The sequence below is a fragment of the Citrus clementina genome, unplaced genomic scaffold (genome assembly GCF_000493195.1).
Source record: "Citrus clementina cultivar Clemenules unplaced genomic scaffold, Citrus_clementina_v1.0 scaffold_2, whole genome shotgun sequence".
NCBI lineage: Eukaryota > Viridiplantae > Streptophyta > Magnoliopsida > Sapindales > Rutaceae > Citrus > Citrus x clementina.
In genome coordinates this window covers 15862326-15876595 of record NW_006262688.1, presented here as the reverse complement: position 1 = coordinate 15876595, position 14270 = coordinate 15862326, and the positions used below count along the sequence as shown (strand labels likewise).

Genomic DNA, 14270 nt, shown 5'->3' with positions numbered 1-14270 from the left:
TGCATCTATGTTATGTACCCCTGTTGATCATCTTGTTGCTGGTTGCCTGGCTGAAGGCCACTGATAATTATTATTAACAATTCTTTCCAGAATTCCATAAGCTTCAGTTTAAGATTTGGATAACAAGACTCCATTTGCTGAAGCATCCACCATTAACCTTGTACTTGGATTCAACCCATTGTAGAAAGTTTCCAATTGAATGCAACAACGAATACCATGATGAGGACACCTTCTGAGCAATTCCTTGAACCTTTCCCAAGCCTCGTACAAACTCTCATCTTCAAGTTGATGGAAAGAAGTAATCTCATTTTGCAACTTTGCATTCTTTATCGGTGGGAAATATTTCATTAGGAATTTATTAGCCAATTCATTCCATGTAGTGATGGAATCAGATGGTAATGAATTTAACCATGCCCTTACTCGATCTCTTAAGGAATAAGGGAAGAGCCTCAGCCTTAAGGCCTCTTGTGTTGCTCCAGCAATCTTGAAAGCATCACTTACTTCCAAGAATAATTTAAGATGGAGATGAGGATCTTTATTTGGCAGTCCATTGAATTGTTTGCAACATTTGAAACATCACTGGTTTCAGCTCAAAATTCGCTGCTTCTACCTCAGGTCTGATGATTCTAGGGTGTACAACTTGTGGAGTTAATACAGCATAATCTCTTATAGCTATGTCTCTGTCATCAGCCATGTAAATAATATTGTTGTTGTCTAGCTGTCTCCCATTAGCATGTTCATTCTGCTCCTCATGAATGTTGACTGGTTGTAAGGGCCCGTGAAGGTTCAAATTTCCCTCATCCTGTAAATTATTCTTGCCTGAAACAGTCTTTGAATTTATTTATTCTCTTCGCAATCTCCTGACAGTCCTTTCAATCTTAGGATCGAATTGGAATACCACAGATCTGTCCTTGCGCATGCACATACTGATCTGCCAATCAATAGAATGAATTAAGTCAAATTTTGCGCTATCACGATTTACTTCACACATCACAAATAAACAATCAATCCCCGGAAACGGTGCCAAAAACTTATTGGTGATTTTTATAACCAATAACTATCAATGTCAATGTGCAAGTATACACAATAAGTAATAAAGTGATAAATATTCAAGATCGTCTCCATAGGGATTGATGTTACTCAAAATGCTATAGCACTCGCAATAACGCAACTCAAGTTGAAACCAAAACAAACAATTGTCAAATAATTTCTATCGTAATCAATAATTGAAATAAGAACTAAATAAGACAATACGGTAATGAAATAAACTAGATTACATGTGTTTAAGATTCAATTGAGATTGAGGTAGTTGAATGACCAAACTCTCCTTTGGGGTTGACTGTTTTTCATCAAATTAGTACTAATTGTTACGACCAGTGCTGCAGCACTGGGCAGAGTTTATTTGCATCCTCAGTTATCGCATATTGGAAGTCTCATACCCTTAAATCTATTAATAATGACCAGTTACTAATCTATTTATAGTATAGCATTATGGTCTTTAACCCTTCCACCTTACAAGGTGAACACCTATATCTAGTGTGTCACAAATCTTAACTTCAAGTATTGCCCTTATGGGATTCAAGATAACTTAATCCAGGAAACTCAAATTAAGAGCAAGTAATACTCTAATAATATCCGCTAAGACATGCCCTTTTGTTGCTCTATCTTAACTGAAACTATTAAATGGGTGGTCAACTAAAATAACAGTTATATTCATAAAAACTACTAGAGTATAATGCTACAACAATGTCATAACAACATATAAGAACAGTCAAGAACCCAATGGATTATTTATCACTCAACTACAAGTGAGTTTAGTTCATATTCTGAATGAGAAAAGTAAACGTAAATATACTGATCACGGAATACATCCAAACAATTAAAGGAAGAAAGATAATATAAGTTGAGCACGGTGAAAGACTAATGATCATGCACGGTTCTTCAATGATGCCGAACAGCACTCTTCAATCTTGATCTTCTTCTTCTTGCCTTTGTAATTATTTTGATGATAATTCCTTACCGCCTTTCTATGTGGTTCACGCCTCCTTTTTATATTGCAAATTAGGTTAAACCAAAGCCCATGAGCGTGCATGTGTTTAAATTAGGAAACATGCAGATTGCGATTTTATGGCTGACCCGCGCCTAAGTTTTCTCCCGCATTGCTCCCAGATTGCTACAACACTGGTTGCTCTAACAGTTGCTACAACCCTACCTTATTCCCGATTGTGCTTTACTTCTTTTGTGGCCATCTTCCTTCCTCCTCTTGCTCCTCTAATGCCTCAACATCCCCTCGTGAATTTAAAACCTACAATTATGCACCTGTTTTTAGTACAAATTACTTTGATTCAAGCAAAACTTATTAAAACTCAACTAAAATGAATGTTTATGCAAAAGGTAACCAAAATGTAATAAAAACGCCTTATTTGTTCTCTAAGTGATCTTGATTCAAGTCTAGAACTGATGTAATAACTCTCATTTTCTAGAGTTATCATTTACTCAACCGGATAAGGAAAGGATCTAATTCTACTTTTCTTTCCTCAGTCATGACTCTAACTGTCCCATTTTCCTCAAGAGTTTTATGAGGTAGATTATCTAGGCATGAAGAAACCCATCCATTGCTATAACAAGGCTTAAATTGAGGTCTTGTCCAAAATAGGCGATGTATTACAAGCTTGTTTTTGTTAGCTCCCTTGCCATAAACAAGTAGTCCCCATATAGCCTCATTGAATTTCTTCTTTAAAGCTCTAGGTCCTGGAGGAGTATCTCTGTAGACAACACTAGTCCGTCTAAGTCTATCATCCATTCGCTGCTTATGAAGTCTTCTAAGATCTTTGACAAGAACACCACCTAAGATAAAATGCTCAGTCCTGTCAATTTATATCCATCTCTTATTCTTAGCACTTTTTATATCCATAATGTTCTTCTTCATGTCTATAAAACAAGTGTAATTAATTCTTTAGACAATCTAATTAGACTTTAAAAGAAAGTCTACAGAATCCTAACCCAATGCTCTGATACCACAATTGTAACACCCAAAATCTAACATGTGCGGAGCACGTGAAGAATGAGGTTACTTACAAATCCTAATCCGTACTCATAAATTCCAAACTGAAATACCTCAAATCTTATTCAAATAAATCCACAAATTTATGTGTCTAACACTAAATAATCTCTTTCGAAACATAAAATAACAAAAGTCTCAAAACTCAAAATTACAAGTTCATAATAGAGATGTACGAAACAAACAGAAATATACTAAAAAGAAACATAAGTCTATTTCTTCTCTTATTCAAATAGCAAAAAGGAAATGAAATCTCTAACTCCAAGCTAAGCACACCTCTTGAAAGGAACTTAATCTGCAAAAAGTAATGACGAGGGATGAGCCGTCAACTCAGTAAGTAAAACCATTCCTAACACACTAGGCCTATTGATACCAAAAATATTACAAGCCTTTTCTTTATTTAAAACATATATTATAATTCATAAATTTCATAAATCAACATATTTCAATAAGATGAAATAAATTTATGGTAATTTAGAATGTCAAAAGAATAATCAATCATGAAAGCAAATTTTATAATACACATAAAGCAAATAGTTAGCTCATGTCACATAGTGTCACCTATAATCTCGGTGACCGGGCCAGAAACAGAATCAATATATCGTGTGCACACTCAGAACAAAAATCTAGTACTCATCCAAAACATAGATATCGTATAATACGATCAGAATCAGAATCAGAATAACAGCAGACAATGAGCCAAACACTCAAATTAACTTTTCATATGTAATTACTTATACATGGCATTTTGCGGCGTTTTGTCCCCTATACGATCATAAATAATTGAGATCATACATAAGCACAAAACATTTGTATCAGATTCATGAAAGTCCATAGCAACAATTTACGCTTACAAAATATTTCATAAACAAAATTATAAAAGGTAGTTATGTCATAAAATAATTTACATAATGAAAAGCATTTATAAAATATTTTGTTAAAAGAATTTAGATTCGAAAACATTTTTCATAAAATGATTTTGTTATGAAAATCCATTAATCTTCTAAGTAGTATAAAAACTCTTATAATAATATCAAAATACTTATACATATCCAGTATATTAGGAATGAAGTTACTTATCTCGATAAAAGGATTTGAACTAACACACCTCTAAGCCTCAATCACCTCCAACACCTTAACAAATATAAGATATAACTATCAATAACTTATCCTAAGAATTAGATTTTCTAATTCATACCCGTACTAGTCTGATTCTCATAATTTTAACTCTTAATCTAAAAATCAAAATGACATAATATTCTATGGAAACATTTTGGACATCCATGGGTACCGCATATAAAAGTTTCAAGAGGAGCTGGTACCCAAAACAATTTCAAGACTATTTATTACTTGACAAATTCGAAACTATTTCACAGTACCTTAACCGAGCAGAATGTGATTTGAGATTTTTATAAAATTAGATACTAAACAGAAAATTATGAAATTAACAATGGAAATACTAACACATGTACCAACCCCTATATAAAATTTCAGAATGTTTCAAGTTCATTTAATTGTACAAATATGTTTGGGAATCTGATCGCCTTGTTGGAATTACAATTTTCCAATGTATTAGTGTCAGCTTCAAAAATCCATCTAATGCCAAGATAAGTATTATTTGTAATTGGACACGTATACCTTATATGACCATTTCCATTACAATAATTGCAAACAATTTGATGCTCACTAATTGAGGTAGCCTTAGCAAAACAATGTTTATAATATTGTTGTTTCAAGTTTGACTTACAACCAATGTCTCATTTGTCAAAAACACATTTTAGAGAGTTAAGCTATTTTTCTAAATTTTTTTGACCATTTGTAAACTTTAACACAATATTATTAAGCTCACTGCTCTTTTTCTTAAGAGCTTCGTTTTCCATGATCAATTCATTGACAAGTGATTTTTCATGTTTAAAAGAAGTACTTTGTTTTTCTTTGAATAAATTGACTTTATCATGCAACATCTTATACTCTATTTTAAGACATTTAATCTTTTCACTTAAAGAATTCTTTTTTCTTTTGTAAAATATCATTTTCATTTGAAAACTCCAACAATTTCTTTTTAAGAGAAGCATTTTTCAAACCAATTTCTTCAAGTCATTATGCAATTCTTTAAAAGCCTCAAACAGTTCATTATACAAGTGAAGATCATTTACCTCATCTGACTCATCAAAAGATTCATCTCCAATTGCCATAAGTGCCAAGTTTGACAACTCATATTGCATAGTGTATCCACTGATTTTATATTCCTTGACTTGATTTGCTACTTCATAAACAACTTCAAGTTTCTTCTAGATTTCATATGCATTATCACAAAATGAAACTCTATGAAATTATTTCTTATGAAAAGCACAAAACAATGCATTCATGGCTTTAGAAATGAGAGACAATTTTATCTTTTCTGAGTCATTCAATTGACTAGAAAGTTTTGAAATTCCCTTCCCACTCACAACTTCATGTATCTCATAATCTTATGCTTGCAAATAAATTCCAAAACCTTCTAGCCAATTGAATGACTTAGAAAAGAGAAAAATAAGAGACATTTTTTCTCTTTTCTGAGTCATTCGATTGACTAGAAGGTTTTGGAATTTCCTTCCCTTCTTCATTTTTTATTACAAGTGTAAATGGACCTTGACACACAACTTCCCATATCTCATAATCTAATGCTTGCAAGTAAAATATAATATTAGTTTTTCAATATGGATAATCATTTCCATTGAAAAATGGGGGCCTAGTTGTGAATTAACCTTCTCTAAAGGTGAATCATTTTGGCTTGCAATGGATTTTTTTACTATAGATGATTAAATCCTAATAAGAGAACTTTGCTTTGATACCAAATGAAATTCTAAATGGGCAACCCAAAAGAGGGGTGAATTGGATATTTTAAAAATTATACAAATAATCACAACTAATTATGAACTAATGCCGTAATCAATTTACTAAGTGTAAATTCAAGCAATAATTAGAAATAAAGAGATAAGGAGAAAGAGAACAAACACGTGATTTTTACGTGGTTCGGAAAATCCCGCTTACGTCCACGCCTCCAAGCAACTCAAGCTTGAGAATCATACACCTCTTTCCTAAGTGTTTTCCAAACACACAACCACTTAATTTCTAAAACTTGAATGATGTTTACTAATGTGCTCATAATTTATCTATTATTTTAATACTTCCATAACTTAATTTTATGTTAAATTATATTTTATTATATTAATTTTTATCTTATTTTTTTATATATTTTGTCATTGTAGGAATATTGAGAATATTTAAGTGAAAGGAAGTGAAAAGAGGAAACAAATTAGAGTATAATGGAAATAATGTGGAAGCAAAAGGGAAAGAAATAAAAAGTCAAATCAAGGAAGATTGAATTTAAGCATCATGCGGGCAATCACGTGAAGAATAAAGGAAGCGAAGAAAATGTCAATTGGCTTTTAATTTCAAGCTAGTCACGTGGAGGGCATTTGACAATTTAAATGGCAAGCTTAGCATATATTAAAGGAAGCAAATATTTTGGCATTGTTTTAAATGGCTATTGGCATGCATGGGCTTAAAAGTGGCGGCTGGGTTTTTGTTTTTCTTTCTTTTCCATGTGAGGATTTAGAGCGCTACAATATAAAAAGAAAAGTGAATAGGGCAGCCGAGAGGATTGGGAGCCAAGAGAAAAAAGAAAGGAAGCAGCAGCACAACAATTGAAAAATTGGAGATAAAACCGAGAGCAAGAAGAAAAAAAAGAAAAAGAAGAAGAGAAGCCATCGCTGTAAATCTGGGAGCAACAATTTGGAGAAGTCAATTGTAGAGATTGGAGAGAGACAGGTTCTTGAGTTTTTCTTTCTCTCTTTTCTATTATCTTGCTTGAATGTTCTCCAATTAAATTTATGGATTCTCTTTATATTCCCATGAAATAATTTATTTTACTAGGGCTACGATATAGCTTAACTATGAAGATTTAATTCCATAAATTTATGTTATTTTTAATTTATTATTCCATGGTTGAGTGTTCATTATTGTGTTTAGTGCTTTTAAATATTTGGTCAATATTTGAATGATTTGAGGATACATAATGAGACCGAGAGGAGATTTATGTATTTTTGCTCTGTGTAATGGGTGTCATGAATTGAACGAAAGATAGAGATGTGCCAACGTGATTCGTGCAGTTTTTCTAAGAATTTCCATGGAGCTTAATGAATCTTTATATATTTAAATTCACATAGAGATATAGTGGGTTAATGTGTGAAGGTATTTTTAATATTATTCGAGAGAGGATATTAAATGGATTAAGGAAATTCACTGTCAACATGGGGTAGTAAATTTTAATAGCATAGATGGAGGATTAAATTGGATTGGTTATGGTGAAATAGGATGTCCTAGTGTCTTAATTTCTTGGTGATTTCTATTACTGCCTGCATCTTTATTTAATTTTTAATTATTTTAATTTTTAATCTAAATTCGCTTATTTTATTGTTCAAATAAATTAGGGTTAGAATAATTTCGGTAACTAATAGAATATACAATCTCTGTGGGATGATACTCTACTCTTCATTATATTACTTGTGCCGACTAGTACACTTGCTAATTTACGCATCATTTACAAAGTTATACCCTCTCTCAATTTAATGTAAACAAATAATAGCTCAAATGAATGTATGTATGTAAGCATATAAATGAATTTTTATCTAATTTTTTTTTATAAAAACGCACTTATACTTAGAATTTGAAATAATATTCACATGATAGAATTTTCCTTTAGAAAATACAAAGAAAACAATTTTTAAGAATTCAACATTTATTTTCTTGTTTAAAAAAAGAATAAAAGAATATGTGTATTTTCTATTTTACCCATGACACGCAGTCTATTATCATCAAAATCGAAATGCTATATAACAATATAATTTAACAGTTTTTTTGTTTTCAATATATATATTTTAAAGGGCATAAAGTGTTTTATTATTTTTACTGTGTAATACTGTTAAAGCTTGTAGTTTTATAGTGTAAGCGATATGTTATCTTTTGGGCCGGGGTTCTAAGCCCAGTTTGTAGCTATTATCCTAAACAAACCAAGTGGGCTTAAAGCCCAACTCATTTAATATATGATTTTGAATTTTTCAATTAAAGTTTTTTTGTATTAATATAATTACTATTACCACCAACACAATGGTTATCAATATTATTCTTAGTATATGCATGTAATGAAGCTTTGCTACATATATATATTTGTATAAATGTTCCAATGCAAGATGCTGAATTTGAATTTTAGAATGGTATTAAAACGTGCGGTTTAAACGAACTAATTTATCATATCTATTAAACCACAAGGTTTAATAGTTTTCCCATACTTCTGTAAACTCAAAGGTCCTAGACCATATCTGTTCGTACATATGTAAATGAAAATAAACCCACAAGATGTGCGTAGCAAAGTTTACCTGCCATCATCATAATGCACAAATGAAAAGTCATAATACTTGTCACAGAACACATCAAGAAATTTATAATACTTAGAATCAGAATTATTAAGCTTGGGCGCAACAACAATCATCGAAATTTATATTCCTCTATAGTTAAAAAAGAAAATATACACATAAAAAAATGATACTGCACTAGCATGTTTTTTAATAGATTTCCCAAATTTTTATTAGCTCAAATAGCCTAGACTAGATTTTTACTTACATATGTAAATTAAAATAAATACACAATTTTGCATAGGAAATTTTGCCTTCCATATGTACAAATGAAAATTTATAATGCTCGTCACAGTGCACATCATGAAAGTTATCATACTTAGAGTTAGAACTATGAAGCTTTGCACAACAACAACGATCAGAATTTACGTCCCTTCATATAAATGAAAAATAAAAAGAGAGACATACGAAATGATACTACACTAGTGTTTCAACTAGGCTTTTAAAACAAACTTTTTAGTTTTTAATATATATTTTAAAATAAGGGTGGGTGTTTGGTTCAGTTCGAATTAGCCTTTGAAATTTGAACGGGTTGAAAGTCATAACCCGATCAGTTTAAATTTTGAGTCAGGTAAAAAATCTCTCTCACTCACGCGATAGCCCGATTTAGCTCTAAATCCCTAACAGCAAGACCAACAACAACGGCAGCCACAGCCTTCAGACTCCAGCCAACACTCAACTCCTCCTCAATCCTCGCTCCTTTCCTCAGCAGTCAGCACGCGCAAACCTAGTTTTAAATCCACAACCATAAGACCCATAACAATGGCAACCACAACCCATAGCCATGCAGACTCTAGCCAACACCGGATGCTTACACGTCCCAAATTGCACGATTTGCATTTGTTACAATTAAGGCTTGTAAATGGTAACAGATAACAAACACTTTGATTGTTGTTGGTTAATTATTTCTAATTTGGAACTGTTGTCTTGAGTATTGACAGTGGTGGAGATGGATTATTAATCATTTAATCTTGTTTGTCATGTGGAGATATGTTGATGGAGATGAAATAATATTGATTTTTAGATATGTAGCTTTAGTAGCTTGTTTTATGTTTAATGGAGATGAAATTATTGTACTTGACTATTTATTTTAATGTTTTGCTAATTTTAAAAAGACTTGTTGAAATGGTGTTAAGGATGCTTGGTAGTTGAAATTTGTTGTTAAGGATGTTTGGAGTTGAGATTTTAAAATTTTAGTGGCTGCTATAATAAATTTTTGGATTTAACTGTTCTACCCAAATTAACTCGAATCTTTTAGATTGAATTGCACTAATCTAAATTGACCTGAATATATATTTTGGATTGAACTGTTCCAACCTGAATTAGACCAAACCAAAGTTTAAATCCCAATTACCAACCCAATTCAATCTAAATTTTAAACCCAAACTGAACGATTTGGGTTGTGTTTTCAATCCGATTGGATTAAATTTTCCCATCCGATCGAGTTGTAATCCTAATTGAAACTTGAACAACCCGAACTGAAACCAATTGACCTACCCCCATTTTAAAAATATTTTAAAGGGGGCATAAAATTGATTTTATAATTTCTGTTGTATAATACAGTTAAAAAACGTAATTCAATAGTGCTATTGACATTTTATCTTTTGGCCCAGGTCTTTAAATGCACCGTTTGTATTTGATTAATGTTTTAATAAAAATCACGTGCTTTTTTTAGCCAATACAATCATCTTCAATCAACCCACAATGATATCAAAATTTTAATCATCTACCATTAATTCAAAAACCAATTATTATTCAAGATTAAGAAAACTCACATATTTTGGATTTTTTTTTGGCACTCCTTAATGAAATTCTAGTTATGCAACCCAAGAGGGGGGTGAATTGGAATTCTAAAAATATCAATTTATAAAGAAAAGCTTAATGCAAATATAAACCAAATTCAAAGCAATAACAAATACGTTGATCACAATATAAGAAGATAAGGGAAGAGAGATTCAAACACAGAGATTTTTATGTGGTTCGGCCAACCTCGCCTACGTCCACGCCTCCAAGCTTTCCGGGCTTGAGGATTCCACTAAGCAAGCCTCCAAGGCTTCAAATGCTTACACTTGACTTCCAAGATGTCAATACCTTTACAACAAGAGATTATTCCAATCTCTTAACCCAAGTGTATCCCAACACTTACAATCACTCAAAACAAAAGATTACAAATTTGTTTTGCCTCTCACAATATTTAAGATTACAAAATGATGCCCAATATGTGAATAGATGAAGCAAGAATGTGTTCAAAGCTCTATGAAGATTGTATTCTCGAATATAAGCTGAATAGTCGTGTTGTGATCAGCTTTGTTTGAATTTGAATGAGCTTATTTATAGTTGGAGCTGAAAAACTAGCCATTACAAACTGTCTGCCCGAAAATGGTTCGTCGTTGACCATTAACGGTTAACCGTTTAGGCTGGTCAAAAGTTACCATTGGGCCAAATTTTAAATAAACGGTTTGCCATTAAATTCCAGAGACCTGCAAGATGAACATCAGTTATCCGTTTACATTAAACGGTTAAGGATTTGCATGAAGTGACCTCTCTGGATATTATCGGTTAACCGTTTATAATAAACGGTTCGCCGTTTGTTTCCAGTAACCTGCAAAACAATTTAACCTTATCTGGTTTTGTTAAATGGTGCCAGAAAAGTACAACCTTCAATTCTGAATTTTATCGGTTAACCGTTTAAATAAACGGTTCACCGTTAAATTCCAGTAGCCTTCCAAGCTTTTTGTGTTTTCCGTTTTTCTTAATCGGTTAGAGCTTAGGAAATATGTTGCTCTCTGGTTTTAATCAGTTAACCGTTTAAAAGAAAACGGTTCACCGTTTATTTTCAAAATCACATTTTAAACCAAATTTTGCAGAGAATCATTTTCTAATTTGAAAGAACATCTTTTATGAATATAATTGGAATGATTATAAGGCTTTCGTTTATTAAGGAATAGCTCCAACATTTTAATCAAAAACCATTTAAAGTTTGTTATCATCAAAATCAATATTATTAACATATTCATGTTAACAATCTCCCCATTTTTTATGATGACAAACTTCATTCAATATTTTGCTCCCCCTTAATATATGCTCCCCCTAAATGTATGGCCAAATTAAGAAATGTCCAATAAAAAGATTTTTGCTCAAGAAAATATTTTTAAATTCATTTTAAATCTCCCCATAATTATCTCCCCCTTCATCATCAAAAAGAAAAGAGAGAAAGGAAAATCGCAAATCCGTTAAAGAAGTTACCCTGTTTTGGTGAGCGAAAATTTTGGCAGAGTTTCCCCTTAAAATAGAGCAAAACCACTAATACAAAATGAGATTAAAACACTTCCAAAAAATATATTAACAACAACTCCATCAACCAATAAACCAACAATTTCATCAACCAATAAACCAACAATTTCATCAACCAATATCAAGTCATCCCACATCAAGAACATCACACAAACATATCATCAAAATCCATAAAGAGCATATAGAGGTAGCAATGTATATAAAAATATAAATGGCAACACACAAACAACCAAAATATGAAATGTATGTGCGAAAATAGAACTCGGAAACTTTGGAGGTGGAGAAGATGTGCTCCCCGGATCATAGCCGAAATAGTGGAGAAGAGTGTGCTGTCCAGCGATAAGCTCAAGTTGCTGATCAATGCTCTGCTGCTGGAAGGTCTGAAAGTCAAAACGTAGCTGCTGCTGGTCACGGGAAAAAGTGTCTGATCAAGAATCAATTGCTGGCGCTCCGAAATTCGGTGAACATCAGCAATCAACTGCTACACAACGTCTGAAGCAGGGGGCTGAACTGGAGCTGGAGGTGACTCAGAGGCAGATGGCTGCTCAGGAACAGCAGATGGCTTAAGAACAGGGCTGCTTGGGAGCTAAAGGCGGCTCGGAAGAGGAGGGAATGTCAGCATCCATCGCACGCTCCTCAAAGTCAGAGTCAGCTGGAGGCCGAGGGACAAAACGGCGACGCGGAGGATGAGGATGAGCTCCTAATCTAAAATCTGGAAGCTTATTGGGAGGATAGACATCGTTGAGCATCCGATCATCCTCTGGAGCAATCAAGGTATCCCGGTTTTTGGAGTTATTTGTCTTTATCCACTCATCATTCTTCCTAGTAAAACCGATACTAGTCATGGCCTCGAGACCAATCTGTTTAGGCTCCATATAACCGGTATCAAGAAGAGGTACCTGAAAGCGTCGCAGTATCTTAGTAATGATACTGCCATATGGAAGCAAGCGGTGGTTAACTGCGGGAGTACTCAACATGTGCCGCACAATAACATAGCCGAGGTTAATGGGACGGCCTGAAATGAGGCTATCTAATAGGCCAACGTCCAACCTCGTAACCTCATCCGAGTAACCCTTCCTAGGTGTCACTATGTGCTGTAAAATAGTGTGAAGAATGCGAACTTGGAGAGGTAAAAGTTGAGACCAAAAAGATTGAAGACAAATCTCATCAGACAAGTCTCGACCACGACAAATATTATGGACTCCATCAGTATGACAAAAACTATCAAATAAAAGGGCTTTCCTAGATGTGTAAATATTATGACCCTCACTAGAGATATCAAGAAAGTCAGCTAGGTCCGCATCATCAAATTCAATAGGCACACCACCGACTTGAGTAACTATCCTATTTAGACGAGTAGTGGAGATTTTCATGTTTGAATAAAAGACTCGCACTAAGTTGGGATAAACTCGGTCATCAAAGTCAATGGCATACTCCCAAGGCTGAAGCATATCCCTAATGCTTCTACCACATACAACTAAGGTACTGAAATCATCTATTTCAACATAAGAGAAGTCAAGTACCTTTCGACCATTGAAGCGATCCTCGAACCGCTTGGCCAAGGAAGGCATGGGGAAATGAATTCTTACGAATTCAGAGACTTCCCGTGGTGGTATAGGGTTCCTTAAAGGCACAGATTTTCTCCTGAGATTTCTCCGAGGGGGTGTAGCCACGGTGAAAAACAAAGGAGTTTGAAAATTGCGGGAGAGATGTGATGAGAAGAAGATGAACCGATTATTTACTTAGGAATGAGTAAATGATGTGATTTTGATGCTCAATTTGGTTTAAGAATGGGGAAGAATCGGGTTAAAAAGGAAGAAACCCGAACGGCTACAGTTAGGGTTTAGATTTGGGATTTTTCAATTTTGGGCTTGATTTGAGGATTTGAATCGGTGAAAGTGTTCTAAAAGTGATAAGAAATGATGTTATAGGTTTAATTTGGCAAGAAAAACAAGAAAAATGAAGGTTTTAGGGCAGAGGAGGTTTCGGCTGCGCAACAATAGCCGAAACGGTGAAGGGGCAACTGGAGAAGAAGAAGAAAAAACCTTTGAGCAGTTTTATAATCACGAAAACGGTTAACCGTTTATTTAAACGGTTAAGGGGTAACTTCTAGAGGCTAAAAAATGGGAAACGGTTAAGGGTTAAACTCTTAACGGCTGAGGAGTAACTGCTAGCGAGCTCTCTGATTTTAAACGGTTTACCGATTGCATCAAACGGTAAAAGGGTTAAAAGGCAGTCAACATAATCGAGTTTCTAGAATAAAACGGTACACCGTTTATTGGAAACGGTTAGCCATTTATTTGATCAATAATTTCGCACATTTGATTTAATTTTTGGCCAGCAAATAATACATTCCAAGATCATTTAATTGATCTAAAAATATTTCATTAGCCATTTTATTGCATGATTCATGAACATGTATTCAAGCAATTAATTCATATAATCAATCAAGAATTAAC

The 14270-nt window shown here is 33.5% G+C and overlaps 1 non-coding gene across 1 annotated transcript; it reads left to right on the top strand.

Annotated features, from left to right (window-relative positions):
* The first annotated feature begins 211 nt into the window (after window positions 1-211).
* On the top strand, window positions 212-317 carry LOC112101378. Its single transcript, XR_002907505.1, has one exon. It is a non-coding gene; the product is annotated as a small nucleolar RNA R71 (small nucleolar RNA).
* Window positions 318-14270: the final 13953 nt, after the last annotated feature.